Source organism: Felis catus, chromosome F1 (assembly GCF_018350175.1).
Source record: "Felis catus isolate Fca126 chromosome F1, F.catus_Fca126_mat1.0, whole genome shotgun sequence".
NCBI lineage: Eukaryota > Metazoa > Chordata > Mammalia > Carnivora > Felidae > Felis > Felis catus.
Window position 1 is genome coordinate 20558545 of NC_058384.1, and position 20731 is coordinate 20579275.

Below are 20731 nucleotides of genomic sequence, written 5' to 3' on the forward strand. Positions count from 1 at the left end.
CATGCGGTGTTTGACCTGCTCCTCCTCAACCATCCCATGTGGGCTAATGGATATAAATCTGAGAAACCAGGTCGTTAAATCTGAATAAGTTAAATTCTTCAGCAAACCTATGGGGATCCTCTGTTTAGGAAACTGTGGCTCAAAATTCATCCTTAATCTAGAGAACATAAGAAATTTGGGGTTTATTTGAATCCTCGGTAGACTTAACTTTAAAGAGGCAGGTTTTGCAGTGCCTCGGTGGCTCAGTTGGTTGAGCATCGGACGCTTGATTTTGGCTCTGGTCATGATCCCTGGGTCACGAGATGGAGCCCAGAGTCAGTGTGGAGGCCACTAAAGATTCTCTCTCCCAGTCCCTCTGCCCCTCTCCCCTGCTTATACTCTCTCAAAAAAAAATAAAAATAAAAATAAAGAGGCAGGTTTTAATAGATTCAGGAGAAGAGGGAGTGGGGAGAGGTTCAGAGGAAAAGGGAAATTTGGTGAAAAGAGGAGAAATGAGAAGACGGGGGTGCAAAGGGGGCAGGGATGGTGAAGAGGGAAGAGAGGAATATGGTGCCTGGAGGTGGAGCCTGAATAGAAGGCAGCCGTGCACGAGCAGACAAAGAGGACAGGAGAGGGGAAAAGAGGTCTCAGAAGCCATTTTTATTTATTTCAATTGTTTGTTTGCCTCAGATAAGTCAGAAAGGGTATTTTGCAAAGAGGGGCACCAGGATGGCTTAGTTGGTTAAGCATTTCACTTTTGGTTTTGGGCTCAGGTCATGATTTCACCATTCATGGGTTCGAGTCCCATGTTGGTCTCTGTGCTGGCATTGCAGAGCCTGCTTGGGATTCTCTCTCTCTCTCTCTCTCTCTCTCTCTCAAGATAAACAAACTTAAAATAGTATTTTACAAAGAAGAAAACTTAGAATCCTAAAAACGTTTGGAAGCCTCAAGGTACCAATTAAAATAGGCATCCCATTCAGTTTTTTGTTTTTGCTTTTTTGGAGCTGTGGCTTTCTAATTTACTTTTGAGTAAAACAAACTTGGAGAGATCAAAAACGTCTCAGAATGGACATGAACTATGAAATTCTGAACTGCTTTTGCTTAAGTTGGTCCATTTAGTTAGAAATGTGCTTGAGCTGGAATGCAAGCTGGTGCAGCCACTCTGGAAAACAGTATGGAGGTTCCTCAAAAAATTAAAAATACAACTACCCTACGACCCAGCAATTGCACTACTAGGCATTTATCCAAGGGATTCAGGTGTGCTGTTTCGAAGGGACACACGCACCCCAATGTTTATAGCAGCACTATCAACAACAGCCAAAGTATGGAAAGAGCCCAAATGTCCATCGATGGATGAATGGATAAAGAAGATGTGGTATATATATATATACAATGGAGTATTACGTGGCAATCAAAAAGAATGAAATCTTGCCATTTGCATCTACGTGGATGGAACTGGAGGATATCATGCTAAGTGAAATTAGAGAAAGACAAAAATCATATGACTTCACTCACATGAGGACTTTAAGACACAGAACTGATAAACACAAGGGAAGGGAGGCAAAAATAACATAAAAACATGGAGGGGACAAAACATAAAAGACTTAAATAAGGAGAACAAACAGAGGGTTACTGGAGGGGTTGTGGGAGGGGGGATGGGCAAAATGGGTAAGGGGCATTAAGGAATCTACCCCTGAAATCACTGTTGCACTATATGCTAACTTGGATGTAAATTTTAAAAAATTAAATTAAAAAAAAAAAGATGTAGCAAAAAACAAAACTAAGAGAAGTTCTATAGACCGAAAAAAATGATACTGGCAAAGAAACCTGGATATCAGAAATTAAAGAGCATTCAAAATGGTAACTATCTGGATAAATATAATACGTTAGTCTTCTTCTATTCAGTTATTTAAAACAAAACATGTTATTTTGTCTGAAAAAAAAATGTGCTTGAGCAAGGACCACAGTTTTTACTCATAAAACCAGCCTGGACCCCAGAAGAGGGGGTGAGGGAGGGGGTACACTCTCAAAGCATTTTGATGACTGGTATCCCATTTCTTAGGGATTTTTCTCCAGGGTAAAAAGGAAAAATTTCTAAACAGTACAGTTTCAATAGGAACAGCCTGATCTCAAAAGGAATCAGACCAAAGGTCAAACAAGTATTCTCGGGAAGGACAAGACCTGAGACAGATTCTGAATCAAGCCTAGAGGCTCAAAACACAAAGTAGGGCTTAAAACCGAGGAGAAAACGTAACTCTCAAACCCCAGGGTTGACAAGAAGCAGTGAGCTCAACTGGCCGTAGGGGTGCGAGCAACTGTTTGTTTACCAGCCTTGAAGTTGTTGGGGGTAGGGGGGTCTTCTCTGGATCCAACTTTAGACCACCAAGTGCTGTTAATCCTGCAAATAAAACTGTCCTGGGGGCACCTGGGTAGCTCAGTCAGTTCAGCATCTAACTTTTGATTTCGGGTCAGGTCGTGGCTCCCAGGGTCATGGGTTCAAGCCCCGCATTGGACCCTGAGCTGAGTGTGGAGCCTGCTTAAGACTCTCTCTCCCTCTGCCCTCTCCCCGACTCGCAGCGGGTGCAATCTCTCTTTCAAATAACCAAACCAAACTAAAACCTCATCCATTATTTTAACAGATAAAATGGGTCTATTCAGAAATAGCAGAGAATTGCAATTTGGGACAAGCAAGCTGCGGCCAAACCAGAGGCAAGTCTGGAGAACAAAGAGGAAATGTCTTTCCTAGAGGAAAGGGGGAAGCTGGGAGGGCTGTTGTAAACAAAAAAATCCATTGGAGCCACTGGGGCTTCCAAGTACAGTGGCTTCTCATTGGCTGGGCTGTTGCCGGGGGAGGAGAAAAACCTTCCTCCCCCTGGGGTAGTATAGAAATAGCTTAAGTAGTATCAATTTACAAGGCACCTCTCTTCCTGTTGGGTTCACAATTGGTGACAAGTACTTGGGTGTGAGAGCTCCTCCTTCTGGCCTCCTGACTTCATTTCAAATGAGGGTCCCTTTTGTTTTCACAGCTCAAAGTTGATGTAAGCCTTTTTTCATAAGAAACAAAGTTTTCCAAACTCAGCACAAACCCCTAGCAGATAAGAATAATTCTCTACTTGTTCTCTTTTGCAGTAGAGGGGTGGTTGTTTTTAAAGATAGTGTTTTCTCAGCATTTTCCCTAGAAGTTGAACACAAGGCAGAGTTTGTGTGTGTTTGGCTTACCAATGATTTTCTCCCACTCTGATGACCCTGGGCTGTCTGTGGGTGGTTGTTTGGGGCACCTCTGGGCATGGGGACTGCAGAGCTTCTCTACAGAGGGACCAGTTTGAGACTTGCATATTTTGATGGGAGGGCCCAAATTTCAGTAACTGTAGGTCATTTCTCTTGAGCTGGTCCATTTTTCCAGAGAAGAATCCTCCAATTGTTCATCTGGGAGGTAGCCGCCAGGCTTGCTCAGATCAGGTGGAAAAGGGCCCCCGGGGTCTCAGGGCACAGGCTGGGACTCCCAACTCCATTGCCTCGACCTCATTGTGTGCCTTTGTCCCCCATCTGCCGGGCTTGGTGACCTAGAATCTCAGTCTGTCTGGTCTGTTTCTGCAGAGAGTGAACTTCCTATCTCCTAGCAGGGTGAGGGGAAGGAAGATGGGTTCTTACTGTCCCTGTGTCCTCTGTGCCACCTCTCCCCTGACCTTCTGAGGAAGCTCGTGTTCACTATAGCCTCCTAGGCCCTCACAGGACAATTCCAATTATTCAGTCTTCTAAGGTTGTCTGTCAGGGGTACTCTTATCTTTGTCCTTGGGAATGTACATGTTTTGTATTTTTTAACAAAGCTTCTTTAAAAAAAAATGTTGGGGAGCCTGGGTGGTTCAGTCGGTGAAGCATCTGACTTTGGCTCAGGTCATGATCTCACAGCTCATAAGTTCGAGCCCATGTCGGGCTCTGTGCTGACAACTTAGAGCCTGGAGCCTGCTTCGGAATCTGTGTCTCCCTCTCTGACCCTCCCCCACTCTCTCTCTCTCTCTCTCTCTCTCTCTCTCCTTCAAAAATAAACATTCAAAAAAAATTTTTAATAAAAAAATGTTTATTTATTTTGAGAGAGAGATAGAGCTCGAGCAGGGGAGGGGCAGAGAGAGCGAGACAGAGAATCCCAAGCAAGACTCCACACAGAGCCCAACTCGGGCTTGAACTCACAAACCCGTGAGGTCATGACCTGAGCTGAAACCAAGAGTCAGCCACTTAGCCGGCTGAGCCACCTAGGTGCCCCTCTTAATTTAACTTCTTAAAGCCCCTCTTAAAACTTCTTAAATGCAGTTTGGAGAAGGAAGAGAGAGATACAAATGTTTTGAGTCCATCTGGTTTAACTGAAAGTTTTCACTGGTCTTTTGCAATCGCGAGATTGTGCCTATTCGGTGCCAGCCTCTTCCCAAAAGCCTTCTCAACTCCCCATCCATTTACTTATCTATCTGTTTATTTAACTGTTGTCTGGGTTTGGTGCCCCACCCCAGCCACAGAGCCCGGTGGAATACTCATGTAAACAGACCAGTTAGAGGCCAACTTGATAAGGCTGGTCATCGATAGATGCAGGACTCAAATCTGGGTTTTTGAATCAGACCCAGAGCTCTTTCCACACAAGAGACCAAGTTAAAGATTCATATACTGCCTTGCAAGCCTCTGACTTGGACAGGACAAGAGAAACTTTAACTCCCCCAGAGAAAAGATGAGCACTGCCCTCTGCAGGGTAGGCACAGTGGGGACTCTGGGGGGTCACATAAAGGAGACAGTGGGTAATTGGTCATCTGTCATGGGTGCTCTACCAGTGGGAGGTCACTGGAGAACCACTCAGATGCCTTCTGATTCTCAATTCTTTAATTCTGTGCAATCCACCAACCCAAACACATATCATGCACTCAGGGCTGAGATTTTTCCCCTGGAGTGATACGGACCAAAGAGACATCGACGTAAACCTAACAATTCCCCCACCAGTATCCTAGCCCCCCAGACTTGACCCACTCAGTCCCCTGGATCCTCCCTGAGGCTGGAATCGTGTTTCCAGATTTTTGAACAGATGTTCCATTTTAGAATTCAGGAATAAGAAATTGGAATCCCTGGGAATTCTTGGAAATTCCCCCAATCCTAAGTTATTCTTAAAACACTTTCAACTTTCTTCATATTCTGTACTCGTTATTACATACATCTTAAAATTTTTGTTTAACAGATAAGAAATGCTAAGTTTGGTGGTGTTCACAGAGCACCACAGCCCACGGTGAATACTCAAACACTGGAAAACGCCGGTGCGTGTTGTTGGGTAACATTTGGATATGTAACATTCAGATCTTTTAGCGAAGTGAATAGCGTGACACACAATCATGTGTGGAAATTGCCAATTTAGGGATTTATTTTTGCTTTCAAATCTTGTTTTCTCTTGGAACACCACTCATAAGATTTGTAAGAGGTATACTGACCTATTAATATTTATTTTGTTGGCAACACAGCTCAGCACCAGAACAGGGCCACACACACGCACACACACAACCTATTAAAACAACCACAAGCAAGAGTGGCTATATGATGCGCACACCCCTCCTCTGTCTTCCTGTTCCTGTTCTCCAAAACGTCAGCCTTAACTTCAGCTTGGTGTTGTCAGCACTTTCCGCTCCTGGTTTCGCTTGACATCAATGGAACCCTTCAAACCAGTCACGCCTCTATGTTGATTGTTAAACTTCGATTCTCACGGGAGAACGATAGCATTTTTCCTGTTTTCCCGATGCCTTTTCCTCAGGATTCATGATTTGGAAAAACCTTCTGATCTCCCAAGGAATGTCCAGAAGAAATCCCTGCATGCAAACACCAGGCAGCAGTTGGTCTTTGCCTGATTTCCAGAGGAAGAGCCTTGTTCAACAAAATAGCGTCATAAGTGAGAGCATGCACGGAAGGAGGGAACACGGAGAGTTTGGCCACTCATGCCTGATGCAGCCTTTGTCATTCCCTCAGGGCCACCTGGGAGCAGTCAGAGCCCCTAGCCCCATTCTGCTCTTCAAATTCGGCATTCATTGAGCACCAACTGTGTACCAAGAACTGTGCCAGGTGTAGGAGACACAGCCTCTGCCCTCGGGAGGCCTGCTGTCATCCAGGGGACAGCTCAGGGGTGGGGTCTGGTGAAGCCAAGCGGGGGAGGTGGTGGTGACCCCAGCCTTGGCCACCAGTTGCTGCAGCCTCTATCCCATTGGTCCATCCAGAGCTTCAGCCCTACCTCCAGGGATAAAAGCCCCCAGGAGATCCTAACTCTGTTTTCCTTGGAAATCTGAGTACTCACTTCAGCCCTCTGGCCATAGCTGCAGGTGCACCAGCACACCTGTGTGGGGCTCTGTCTCTCTGGGGCAGCCAGTGGAGAGAAGGTAAAGGCAGGCTTGAAGAATCTGCTTTATTCCTCATGTCTGTCGTCCCTAGCTGTCAAGTCACTGGAAAGCTTAGAACGGCTGTGTGTGTACTGGAAGGAAGAGAAGGCCCCAGAGAGGCTCCAGCAAGGCCGGGGACTGAGACCTGTCCTGCCTTCCACCTGGAAGGGAAACTTTCCTCCACCAGAAGCGATGCCAGTTGGGTGGGGAGAGCAAAGGAGGCAGGGAGGGAGGAAAGAGTGATGGGTTCCAGACAAGGGTGAGCTTAGCAGGAAACTGACAAAGCTTAAGCTTTAGGACCCCTCACTGGCGAGGACCTCATCCAAGTTCCTGGGAGAGGCCCGTAGCGATTGCTGAAAATTGGGAAAATTGGGAAAAGCGTGGCATAGATAAACCACAATTAAGACAACAGTGCTTTCCCACTCTGACGTTCTTTGGTCGCGCTTCCTTTCATGTTGGGTAGTGTTTGGAGTGGCTGTGGCATTATGAGTATAGTCTGGCTGAGGGGAAACCGAGTTAAGAGTGCATATATATATACGTGATCTTCAGTCACTTCCTAGTGCAGTTAAATACTTTCTACCACCCTTCCTCCAGTGTAGGAATGGCTTTAGGATGTCCCTACCAGGGTGCCTGGGTGGCTCCGTTGGTTAAGTGTCCAACTTTGGCTCAGGTCATCATCTCAAGGTTTGTGAATGTGAGCCCCTCATCGGGCTCTCTGCTGTCAGCGCATAGCCAGCTTCGAATCCTCTGTACCTCCCCCCCTGCCCCTCCCCTGCTTGTGTGCTCTCTCTCTCTCTCAAAAGTAAATAAGCATTAAAAAAAAAAAAAAAAAAGAAGATACTCCAGAGGCAAGGGAAACAAAAACAAAAATGAACTATTGGGATTGCCTCAAGATAAAAAGCTCTGCCCAGCAAAGGAAAACAATCAGCAAAACTAAAAGGCAACCGACAGAATGGGAGAAGATATTTTCAAATGACATATCAGATAAAGGGTTAGTATCCAAAATCTGTAAAGAACTTATCAAAATCAACACCCAAAAAACAAATAATCCAGCGAACAAATGAGCCAAAGACATGAATTGACAATTTTCCAAAGAAGACATCCAGATGGCTAACAGACGCATAAAAAAATGTTCAACATCACTCATCATCAGGGAAAATACAAATCAAAACCACAATGAGACACCACCTCACATCTGTCAGGATGGCTAAAGTTAACAATTCAGGCAACAGATGTTGGCGAGGATGCGGAGAAAGAGGATCTCTTTTGCATGGTTGGTGGGAATGCAAGCTGGTGCAGCCACTCTGGAAAACAGTATGGAGGTTCCTCAAAAAATTAAAAATACAACTACCCTACAACCCAGCAATTGCACTACTAGGTATTTATCCAAGGGATACAGGTATGCTGTTTCGAAGGGGCACATGCACCCCCATGTTTACAGCAGCACTATCAATGATAGCCAAAGTATGGAAACAGCCCAAATGTCCATCGATGGATGAGTGGATAAAGAAGATGGGGTATATATATATATATACACACACACACACATACACAATGGAGTATAACTCGGCAATCAAAAAGAATGAAATCTTGCCATTTGCAACTACGTGAATAGAGCTAGAGTGTATTATGCTAATCTAAATAGGTCAGTCAGAAAAAGACAAATATCATATGACTTCACTCATGTGGAATTTAAGATATAAAACAGATGAACATAAGGGAAGGGAAGCAAAAATAATATAAAAGCAGGGAGGGGGACAAAACATAAGAGACTCTTAAATATAGAGAACAAACAGAGAGTTGCTGGAGGGGTTATGGGTGGGGGGATGGGCTCAATGGGTAAGGGGCATTAAGGAAGACACTTGTTGGGATGAGCCCTGGGAGTTACAGGTAGGGGATGAATCCCTGGAATCTCCTCCTGAAATCATTATTGCACTGTATGCTAACGAACTTGGATGGAAATTTAAAAAGAAAAAGCAAAAAAAAGAAAGCCATCCTTACCATCCCCTGCACTAACTCATGACCAGAGGTCACATGGCAGTAGGAATGTGACCTGTGGCACCTGGCCCCCAAAGTAGTTGGGAAGTGCAAGAGAAGACAGGCTTAACAGGCCCAGAGTCAGAAGCTAGTTTGGGGAACTCCTTTCAATCACCGTAAATGTACAAGCAGGGGGCATGCCCATTGACGTCCCCGTTTTCTTCTGCCGGGAGGTTCTCTCCTGGCAGGGGTAGACTTCATAACGCAGCACGTACAGTTATAAGCATGGCATATTCTCTTCTCTTTGTTGGCATTGACAAAATAGAATATAGCAAATTCCCGAGTCTGTAAGCACAGGCCTGTAGCAATAGTACACGAAATTTTGGATGCCCATACTAGAACAGCTGACTTATCTTTCTATTCTTCCTAGAGGAAATGGTGTCACCAAATCATTGGCAAATGGTCATCAAAGACCCTGCAGCCCGGCACGCCCGGGAAAATATTCTAGAGGTGTGTCGGGTGGTTAATGAAAATGTTATTTTTCCGGGTTTTGTGATATCTGTACTATTTGTCAGCTTTTAAACATTTATTATTTGATGTGACCTATTTTCTCATTCTTAGTAAATAGTTACTTTTGTTCCAAATTTTATACAGTAAAGCCTTGGCTTGCGAGCCTAATTTGTTCTGGAAACATGCTTGTAATCCAAAGCACTTGTATATCCAAGCAAATTTCCCTGTAAGAAATAATGGAAACTGAGATGATTCATTCCACAACCCAAAAATATTCATATAAAATGATTACAGGGGCGCCTGGGTGGCTCAGTCCACTAAGCGTCCAACTTCAGCCGAGATCGTGATCTCACCGTTCCCGAGTCCGAGCCCTGTGTCGGGCTCTGGTGCTGACAGCTCAGAGCCTGGATCCTGTTTCACATTTTGTGTCTCCCCCTCTCTCTCTGCCCCTCCCCTGCTCATGCTCTGTCTCTCTCTCTCAAACATAAATAAACATTAAAAAAAAATTTTAATGGTTACGATATTAAGATATAATACAAAATAATGAAGAAAATACAAAATCTAAAGAAAAATCAATTAACCTGCACTTACCTTTGAAAACCTTTGTGGCTGGAGCGAGGGAGACCAGAGAGAGGGGGGCTATTGTGTAGGACGACTTGCACTATCACTAACGGATGTTGACTACAGTGCAGTATTAATAACCTCTTGTCATCTACTGTATTTATTTATTTTTTAAATTTTTTCCAACGTTTTTATTTATTTTTGGGACAGAGAGAGACAGAGCATGAACAGGCAAGGGGCAGAGAGAGAGGGAGACACAGAATCGGAAACAGGCTCCAGGCTCCGAGCCATCAGCCCAGAGCCCGACGCGGGGCGCGAACTCACGGACCGCGAGATCGTGACCCGGCTGAAGTCGGACGCTTAACCGACTGCGCCACCCAGGTGCCCCTCTACTGTATTTAATGTAACCGGCAATAAGGTGGCAGAGGAAAGGGTCTCTTAATGCATGCAGCCTGACCTACCGTGAAGCAAAGAATTCCTAAGCTTACTCTTGTACAGAAAAGCAAAGGACCGTCCATAGGTGCTTTGAAGTGACAAAAAATACACGAGTAACCAGTTGTGGGCACCTTCCAACCTTCTGAAAAATCACTGATTTCTGCCAAACACCGCAGCCTGAGACCGAGCATCCAAGCATGGAGACGATCACCCACAATCCTACAATCCCTCAGTGAGAGAGAGAGAGAGAGAACGAACGAGCCATTGGCTCAGTTGTGATCATGTGACACTTGGTGCCAGGTACTACTCGTATTCCAAGACCTCGCTCGTTCATCAAGTTAAAATTCATCAGAAACGTTTGCTTGTCTTGCAGAACACTCACAGAACAAGTTACTTGCAGCAATACAAGGTTTTACTGTATTTGTAATTTTATATTATTTTTCTTGAAAAGATCTTCAAATGGTATAAGCTTCAGACCACAAAAAACCTAGATCTGGGCCTGGGTCTAGGTTTGGGGCTCAGAGGTTTATACCGGCCAGTCCTGGCCCTCAGGCTTCCCTGGGGTCCCTGGCCCACTCCCGCCCTCAAAGTCTCCATCCTGCCATTCATCTCTTAGGCCCCGGGAGCCATCAACAAGCTGAGGCCAAGGAATCCCTTTGGGGAGTGGGAAGGTACAGGAGCCAGTGAGACATGCATTTGCCGGATTCGATCCCTGGGGGTTTGCCCCCAGCACAACCCTGCCCGGCACGGTAGTCAGCCACCCTCCTGGTGCAGGGTGAGAATCGTGGGCCCTGTGGCCTGGCCTGAGTGTCCTGTAGTTATTAAGGGCAGGACCAGCAGAGGTGGTCTGCAGTTGATTAGATCTCCCAGTGTTCCTGAGGGGCGTGATACCCTATCTTTCTAACCTCACGTAATTCAGACTTCGTCCCTGTTCTCACAGATCTTCCTGCCCTCACATCAGTCCAAATGAGCACTTACTGTTCATAAATGAACACCAAGCCAGCTTGGGCCGGAATCTGGGCAGTGCCCCACCCCCACCCCACCCCACCCCTCGTCGCCTCTCAGTGAAACAATGTGACTGTGGAAATAATCTGCGGCTCTTCCTCCTCACCCAGACCATGGGGTCCCTCTAGCCTAATGGGCCACGTTGCTCCCAGCCTCGGGGAAATGTTCTCAATTAGCCAGAACTCTGCAGAAAGACTGCAGAGAGAAGAGCTCTGGTGTCCAGCGATGTCCCAGACCAGCTGCGCCAACCCAAGCATGAAAGGACACTGACCCCGTGTGGCCATTTGTGGAGGTGCAGCACCAGAAGAGAAATGATGCAGAGATTTGGCACCAATGTGGTCCTGTGGCCCTTTGACCTCAGCAGGGACCCCTTGATGCCCTCCCTGTCTCTACTCGCAGCACAGGACCCTCGAGGAGGGATCTGGCCTTCTCAGGACCCCCTGACTCTTCTCCTCTGGTGACATGTCCCCACGAGGCACTCTCTTTGTGCTATTTGGGGCTGTGTTCGTGGACCACCTGAGCTCAGCATGGGGCTGGGGGGTGCCATTGAGGGGGCAGGCATAAGCCCAAAGAACTGGGAGAATTTTGACAGAGGGAGGGGAGCAGAGAGTCCTGTATCTCACATCCTCAGGCCCCAAGCACCGAGCAATGTCCCAGACATCACGAGTGCTCACTTAGTAATGTGGAATCCACAGACGCGTGCACACCCGCATTCTAGGTGTGGGAACTGGCCTGAGCTGAGGCAGGCAGGCAGGTATGGCAATGTGCTTGGAAGCCTGGCCAGTGAACTGCATCTCTGCGAAGGGCTCCGGGGGGCAAAGGGCCTGAGTTCTACGATCTGGGTTAGGCGGGCAGATGAGTGTAGAACCCGGCAGTTGTAGCTTCTCCGATTCCATTTTGCATCCTAATATATCCAAGTGAGGTTCTAATTCTAGGCACTCATTCTTCACTGACACCGCCATCAAGGGCCCATAAAAAGAAAGTGCCATGCGTGGGACATCCGAGGAAGGAGAGGCTCAGAAAAGTTGAATAGCTGTTCCCAAAGTCAAAGCCACTCCGTTTGTAAGCAGTCACGCTGGGGTTTGCACAATACAATAAAAAGACAACACAGGCAAGGCTGTTGGGCTCCTGGGTCCACGCCCAGCCCCCCTGCACCTTGTAGCTTCTACAAGAACAAGAAGCTCACTGGTGTCCACGGCTTCTGTCGCCCCCACTCAATCCACTCTCTCCAGCCATAAAAAAGAATGAAATCTTGCCATTTGCAATGACATGGATGGGAGCTAGAGAGTATAATGCTAAGTGAAATAAGTCAGAGAAAGACATATACCATATGATTTCACTCATATGTGGAATTTAATAAACAAAACAAGGAAGGGGAGGGAGGCAAGGCAAGAAACAGACATTTAGCTATAGAGAACAAACCGATGGTGACCAGGGGGGTGGGGGTGGGGGGGGATGGGTAAAACAAGTGATGGGGATAAAGACGTGCGCTTGTGATGAGCCCTCAGCGACATACGGAAATGTTGACCCGCTATACCGGACATGAGGAACTACCATAACACTGTTAACTAACTGGAAATAAAATTACAACTTCAAAAAAAAAAAAAAATCCACTCTCTCCATGGCAGCAGAGTTGCCGTGAAACTCTGACATCACTCATGTGATCATATCACTTCTGTCGAATGGTTGGCAACGCTTCCTTGGCGTCAGGGGAGAGCTTGAGCATTTGTCTTCGTTTCTTCCCATGCCCCCTGCTCCGGCCACATCACTGCATCCTTCTTCCCAGCGGCAAGAGCCCTCAGGCAGCCCTGTAACCCACCACCTCTCAGATCTGGATGTGCAAACAAATCACCTGGGGATTTTGATTAAAATGCAGATTCCGGGGGCGCCTGGGTAGCTCAGTTGGTTAAGTGTCTGACTCTTGATGTCGGCTCAGGTCATGATCTCCAATGCATCTGACTCCATGCTCTCCCTCTCCCTCTCCCTCTCTCCTGCTTTTCCTCCTGATTGTGTGTGTGTATGTGTGAGCACATGCACACTCTCAAATTTTTTTAATGTTTATTTTTGAGAGAGAGAGAGAGAGAGACAGAGCATGAGCAGGGGAGGGGCAGAGAGGGAGAGGGAGACACAGAATCCGAAGCAGGCTCCAGGCTCTGAGCTGTCAGCACAGAGCCCGACGTGGGGCTCAAACTTGTGAACTGTAAGATCATGACCTGAGCCCAAGTTAGATACTTAACCAACTGAGCCACCCAGGTGTCCCGAAAAATAAGCATTTAATAAATAAATAAAACACAGATTCTGATTCACTAGGCCTGGGGTGGGGCTCTGGCTTCTAAATTTCGAACAAACTCCCAGGTCACGTCAATTCTGCTGGTCGATAGGCCACAGCTGAGTGACAAGGTGCTAAGCACAGCGTATTCCCCTTACCTTTGACCTCTTACCTTCAACCTCTACATAAACTTTTTTTTGGGGGGGTGGGGGTCTCAAACCTTTCCTCCCCACTATCACTTTTACCTGGCTGCTAATCCGCCTCCTTCTCCAGGCCTCAGTTTAGATGCCACCACCTCCAGGAAGCTCTCCAGCCTCCCTTTGAGACTGGGTGAGGCGTGCCTCATGCTCTTTTGAGCTACAAACAGAAATCTGAAATAAGTGAAATGATGTGATATCTGGGATTGGTTTTAAAATACTCAAGATGGGGCGCCTGGGTGGCGCAGTCGGTTAGGCGGCCGACTTCAGCCAGGTCACGATCTCGCGGTCCGTGAGTTCGAGCCCCGCGTCAGGCTCTGGGCTGATGGCTCAGAGCCTGGAGCCTGTTTCCGATTCTGTGTCTCCCTCTCTCTCTGCCCCTCCCCCGTTCATGCTCTGTCTCTCTCTGTCCCAAAAATAAATAAACGTTGAAAAAAAAAATATTTAAAAAAAAAAAGTAGGGACAGGAGATGAAATAAGGGCAGAGTACTGGGGCGTCTGGGTGGCTCAGTTGGTTGGGTGTCCAACTGCAGCTCAGGTCACGATCTCACAGTTTGTGAGTTCCAGCCCTGCCTGGGGCTCTGGCACCGACAGTGTGGAACCTGCTTGGGATTCTCTCTCTGCCCCTCCCCGACTCTCTCTCTCCCTCTTCCCCCCCAAATAAATAAATAAAATGACAGAATACTGATAATTGTTGAAGCTGGGTGATGGATACGTGAGGGCTCATTGTACCGTCCTCTCAGCACTTGTACCTGTTTGGAAGTTCCCAAAAAGAAAAGTTTAAAAAAAACAAGGCCTGGGCTAGGGGGCTCTGTCCTCTGCCTCCCCACTCCTGCCCCTGCCTGGCCACGTTCCCCAGTCCACACCCGGCCGGCTGCATTGCATTGTCAGTTGCATACTTGTTTCAAGGGCTGAGACTGGGCTGGGTTTGGTTCGCTTTTGTGCATCAACTCTCAACATATTTTTGTCGAATGACCGGAAAATCCTGCCGGTTTGTGTTAGTTGGCAGAAAGGAAGCAAATTGTTAAAAAATATATGTTGAAACAAAACAATGCATATTGTTCTGCCTAATGTAGAGCCTGCCGTCTGCTCCGGGAGGCCTCTGTGAAGGCTGAGAACAACTTAACAGCACTCGAGAGAATCCATTTAAAGGGGGAAGAAGAAAGCAAATGTGGACACTGGAGCTCTTCAGTGTGAACATGGATCTCAAGCTGTTGGAACATGAACAGTACAGGTTCATTTATTCAATCCCAAATACTAGTTCAGTGTCAGAGTGTCTGCATGTTGATGGCACTCTTCTCCAAAGAACCGACTCACATGGGTTTATATGAATGGAAGTGTTAAAAAAAAATCAACTGAGGGTGCCTGGGTGGCTCAGTGGGTGAAGCGTCCGACTTTGGTGCAGGTCATGATCTCACGGTTGGTGAGTTTGAGCCTCACGTCGAGCCCCACATCAGGCTCCAGGCTGGCAGTGTGGAGCCTGCTTGGGATTCTCTTCTCTCTCTCTCTCTCTCTCTCTCTCTCTCTCTCTCTCTCTCTCTCTCCCTCTCTCTCTGCCCCTCCCCGCTCGTGCTCTGTCTCTGTCTCAAAAATGAATAAACATTAAAAAAAAAAAAAGATTCCATTTCTGGGAGAGGTGACATTGTAGTTAAGTCTCAGTTTGGTGATGTTGGGCTTGGCATACACGACTCTATTTTGAGCCTGTTGTTTTTAACAGAAGCTTGTGTTTTGGCCGAATGAAAAAGGCAGATGTGGAGGGGCAGAGGGTGTTGGAGGCAGGAGGGGTGATGTTTTGTGCAGGGGAACCTAAAAAGAAAGAAGAGAAAATGGCGGGGGCGGGGGTGGATGGTGGGATCTCTGGGCCCCATTCTAATCAGACTAAAGGAGTAAGTTAGGGCTGGAGGTTGAAGACTTGTCTTTGTAGGACGCTGAGTGTCAGCACAGCTGATGAGCCACTCTCCTCCATTCCATCTCCTGTAGTCATCTGCTCAGACCCAATGCTGCTCTAATACTCTGAGGTCTCGTGGCGGCCATTAGCAGCAGGGGTCAATAGGGGAACATTACCTCAGTTTTCTGGCTTGAACAACGGGGTGAATTATGCCATTCATTCAAAAGCACAAGAAACACAGTGGGAAGAGCAAGCTTGAAGGAAACATGGCAAGTCCACACCTGGACGCTGGGGGCGGGGGACCTAGAGAGGAGTTTACCTGGTTCCCTAACAAGGAGCAAGCTTCCACAACTCATCACCCTAAGAGGCAGGGTCAGAGACTGGGGCTACAAACAGAGTCACAAAAGGTGGGTGGATCCAAGAGTCAGGAGAGACAGAGCTTAGGGGAATTAGGATACATTCAACGCAAGTTTAAAACTTCGGAAGTGGACAGTAAGAAAGGCACTGGACAAGGGTCTGACTTCAGCTCAGGTCATGATCTCGCAGTTCGTGGGTTCGAGCCCCACATCGGGCTCTCTGCTGTCAGCACAGCTTCGGATCCTCTGTCCCTCTCTCCCCGCTCCTCCCCTGGCATTCTCTCTCTCTCTCTCTCTCTCTCTCTCTCTCTCTCTCTCTCTCTTTCTCTCACAAATGAACATTAAAAAAAAAAAAAAAAAAAGATCTTGTGTTTGGAAGCTGGTTGGCTGCCCATGCAATTTTTGAGGCCAGTCCCAACGTCTTATCCATTTCTGTACAAGTCCCAGCACAATGTCTACCTCAAAGTAGGTGCTGAGTCAGTGTTTGAAAAATTAGTGATTGACAGGAATGCACTTGGAATGGTATTGACTTTAGCTCCACCTCCAAGCTAGAATGATCAATCGAGCTCACTCGTATTCCTTGTCATTATTGTCCTGGTTACCATGTATATATAGCATCCAATAACTCCCCTGTTCCCCCAAACTTCAGAGACATTGAAGCTTCGGGAATGAGGGAAACCTCCACTTGATGGCTTTCTGTGGGAAGTCAGCCTCAGCTCACATCTGGTGGTCTGTGCGGAGTCCTCACTGCCAGTGGGATTTTGTATTTCTCCTTCTGCCCGCTAGGTCCAGACCTTAAAGAAACGGAGCCTCCCCGTCTTCCCATTAAGAGGAACTTTAGTCCCCTCTGGACTCTGGTTAGGACTCTGGTTTAGGGAGGCAGTGAGAGACTCCTGCTGTTTGGGTCAGGCTGTGTCAGGGTGAGGGGAGACCCTGGGGCTAGAAGGAGGAGTGGGAATCAGGTGTAAACTTCACCTCGGAGACCACACCTGTCTGGGGCCTTTCCGATGTGGGCTTGGGATCTGCCTGGCCGGCTGCTCAGTTCTCCTCGTGCTGCCTCCTGGGGTCTCTGGTCCCGATTTGCTCTCGTTCCTCTCTGGGCTTTGCTGTTCGCTCATCTGACTCCCGGCCACGTGATTTTACTCCACATCCAGGTCTATGGACTTCACGTTTAGGGGCAGTGACAGACTGGTGCCCTTAGAAAGATGTTTATTCATTCAACAAATATTTATCAAGCACTGTTCTAGGCACTGGGAGTAGAGCAGTAAGCAAGATAGACGAAATCCCCAACCTCATACAGTTTACGTTCCGGTGGGGAGGAATGCTGTATTATTGCTGAACAAATGAGCATGCCCCAAACTTTCTGCAGCAGCGTGCACCGAGAGGTGCATCCCTACAAGCAGAGCATTTACTCCAGCACCCCCCTCACCAGCGACATTAGGCAGGTAAAGCCTGATCCATGTGAGCCACTGCAACAGTAACCACCATAACCATGACTAGCATTTGGCAGATCTGAGATTTGAACCTGAGCAGTCTGGAGGCAGCACTCACGTATTTGCTTTTCTGCTCCGCTTCCCAGGCACAGAAAAGGAAACTTATCTTATCAAGAGATACTGTGCAGTGCTGAAATAGTGAAAGAAATGCTCTAGGGGGGAGGGGGGAGAGAGGGGAGTACTGATGGCCCGATTTCTTCCCCTCCATCCTAAACCACTGGTGTGTGTGTGTGTGTGTGTGTGTGTGTGTGTGTGTGTGCAGAAGCACAGATGCACACATGTTCCTGGAGCTTTACACCCAGAACTCATGGCCAACACCATCTCCTTCTCCACGGCCTTTGCTAATCCTTCTTCCTAAAGCTGGGAAGAGAGAAAGGTACTCAGGTGACAGGCTGATAACCATGTTGTTGGGACTAGTCTGCTTAGTGACTGTAGGGCCAGTGTCAGTTACTTGCAGCAACTATCATATCCCTTCTAGAATAATTTAAGATGCTATTTTTGCTCATGGAAACCAATACTGACCATCTCCTACGTTCAAATCACTGTGTTGGGCCCCTTTAAATATGAATTACATGTTGTCTTTGGGAAAGGCCAACCTGACTTTAAAGACAGCCTGCCAAGCTCCGAATCCAATGTTTTTAGCTGTATGACTTATAGTTGTGCTGTGTTTATAAATTACAATTTTAAGGCCACTGCTCATTGGTAGCTGGAATAGCTAGATGATATTTAATACAAGTGAGCCTGAACATCCCACAACTTCTGCAGAGAGAAGAGAACCAAGGAGAGGAGTACCATGGGAGTGGCTTTTGAAATAGCTCCAACTATGGGGCGCCTGGGGGCTCAGTTGGTTAAGCCAACTCTTGGTTTTGGCTCTTGGTTTTGGCTCAGGCCATGATCTCACAGTTCATGAGTTCGAGGCCTGCATCGGGCTCTGTGCTGACAGTGCAGAGCCTGCTTGGGACTCTTTGTCTCCCTCTCTCTCTGCCCCTTGCTCTCTCTCAGCCTCTCCAAATAAGTAAACATTTTAAAAAGCTCCAGCTACCTTCCTCTGAGCCCCACCTTTATCTTCAAGAACCCTCTGTAGATGGATCTGGGTTGGTCTTCTGACCCGCCTCTACTAGTTGTCACAATTGAAATGTTTAAAAACCACGATTCCCACCAGAATAGCTAAAGTTTGGAAATTAATCATGGCAAGAGGAGCAAAAGAAGTGCTCGTGAACCGCCGCTGACCGGAGGGTGAATTGGGACATCCACGTTGATGACCCTTTGGCCTATTCATGGGGGGTGAACACATGCACACCTCGTGAGCCAGCAATCTCACACCTCGGTGCACCGAGGATCTACAGATCCATATGAAGTGCGTGAGTATGTGTGTGAAAAGACGCGTGCAGGAAGGTTCACGGCAGCGCTTTCTGCAAGAACCCAACTGGAAATAGCCCACATGTCCAGCCGCAGTAGGATAACAACTCGGGGGTGTAGTCACTCGGAGGAGTGCTCTACAGCAAGAAGAATAAATGGTCTGCAACCACATGCAAACAGGTGGATGACTTAGTCAATACAGTGTTGAGTGAAAAGGTCAGACGGAGGAGAAAGACAACGGCATGGTTCCGCTTACATATCTGCATATAAAGTTCAAAAACAGGCAAAATTCATCTATGCTGGTAATTCCACTCACCACAAAAAGCATCATTTGCACCCGGACCAATGTCAATTTTCTTTCTGAGGTAATCACGAGCTAAGTTTAGATACTTTATACAGCTTCCCTTCTCCTGCAAAGAAAGGTCAACACAGATAACTTAATTTTTTAATGTTTATTTTTGAGACAGAGACAGAGACAGAGCACGAATGGGGGAGGAGTAGAGAGAGGGAGACCCAGAATCCGAAGCAGGCTCCGGGCTTTGAGCCGTCAGCCCAGAGCCCGATGTGAGGCTCGAACCCACGAACCGTGAGATGGTGACCTGAGCCGAAGTCGGACATTTAACCAACTGAGCCACCCAGGCGCCCTATAGATAACTTAATTTTCAAAATAGACAAAAGATTTAAACAGGCATCTCACAAAAGAGGAAATCCAAATGGCCGATAAACAGATCCAGATGCTCAGCATCCCTAGTCATCAGGGTAATGAGAATTAAACCCACAATGAGATCCCACCGTCCTTCCCCCAGGATGGCTGAAATGAAGACCCAACAACGCCAATTGTCAGGACACAAGCCACTCTTCCACACTGCTGCTGGGACTGTCAATAGGTCCACCCTTCGGACAACTGTTTGGCAGTTTCTACGAATACTACACATACCCAATCATTATACTGCTGGGTATATACCCAATGGAAATTAGTGCTTGTGTCCACCAGCAACATAGAAAGGTACAGACAAGAATATTCAGAGCAGCTTTCTTCCTACCAGCCAAAAACTGGGTCACACATAAATGTCTGTCATTGGAGAGTGAGTAAATGTTTGAAGCATATTCATACAATGCAACATCACGCAGCATTGTAGAAAAGACAGATGCTGCACCACGCGTGAACCTGAGCGAATTTCAGATAATGTTCAGTGAAGAGAAGGCAGTCACAGATCATATACTGTATGATCCCATGTAAATGCAGTTCTTTTTTTAAAAATGTTCATTTATTTATTTTGAAAGAGAGAGCAAGCATGAGCAGGGGAGGGGAAGAGAGAGAGGGAGAGAATCCCAAGAAGGCTCTGCACTGTCCCCGCAGAACCTACACGGGGGCTCAGTCTCACAAACCATGAAATCATGATCTGAGCCAAAATCAGGAGTCAGACCCTTAACCGACTGAGCCACCCAGGTGCCCCGTAAGTGCCATTCTAAAACAAGCCGTGCTAATCTGTGATGACAGAAGTCAGGATAGCAATTCCTTTGTGGGATCGGCGGGTATTTACAGGGAGGAAGGCTGGAAATGTTCCATATCTTGATCTGGGTGGTAGTTACAGGAATGTTACTGTGTATCTACTTTTACACCAAAGACGGCATGTAAGTTATATTTCAGGAAAAATGTGAAAGAAAGAAAAAAACAAAGGAAGGAAAGTAGAAGAGAAGGGATGAATGAAGGAAGGATCATCTAAACGCTGCCCTCTCCAATGCAAAATGGTACAGCCACTCTGGAACACAGGCAACGTCTCAAGAAGTTGAATCTTCACCTATCATGTGACGTAACAATCCACTTTTAGGTGTTTATCCTAGAGAAATGAGAATTTATTTCACACCAAACCCTATATGTGAATGTTTATAGCAGCATTATTCACAATGCCCAAAAACTGGAGACAACGAAATACCTCTGAATGACGAACGGGCAAACTGTTACATCCACACAATGAAATACTTCTCGGCAATACAAAGGGATGGGCTACGGACATATGCGACAACATGGGTGAATCTCAAGTGCGTTATGCTGAGTGAAAACCCGGTCTCAAAGGTTACATACTACATGATTCCATTTACAGAACATTCTGGAAAAGACAAAAATGTAGGAGCAGAGAACAGATCAGTAGGGGCCAGAGTTGAGGGATAGGGGAAAAGGTCCGAATACAAAAGGGGCAACACAGGAGACATCCTTAGGGTGTTGGAAGGGAGCTGTGTCCAGTCTGAAGCAGTGGTTATGAGAATCTATATGTATGCAAAAAAGCATAAACTGTACACCAAATAAAG

General features: G+C 46.9%; 1 long non-coding RNA gene across 1 annotated transcript in view; it reads left to right on the forward strand.

Moving 5' to 3' along the window:
• The window catches only part of LOC123382836, a 38549-nt gene extending 23809 nt beyond the window's left edge, over window positions 1–14740 (forward strand). The window contains exon 3 of the long non-coding RNA XR_006591878.1: window positions 14402–14740. This is a non-coding gene — a long non-coding RNA (uncharacterized LOC123382836). The remainder of the gene's footprint in view (window positions 1–14401) is intronic.
• The last annotated feature ends 5991 nt before the right edge of the window (window positions 14741–20731 follow it).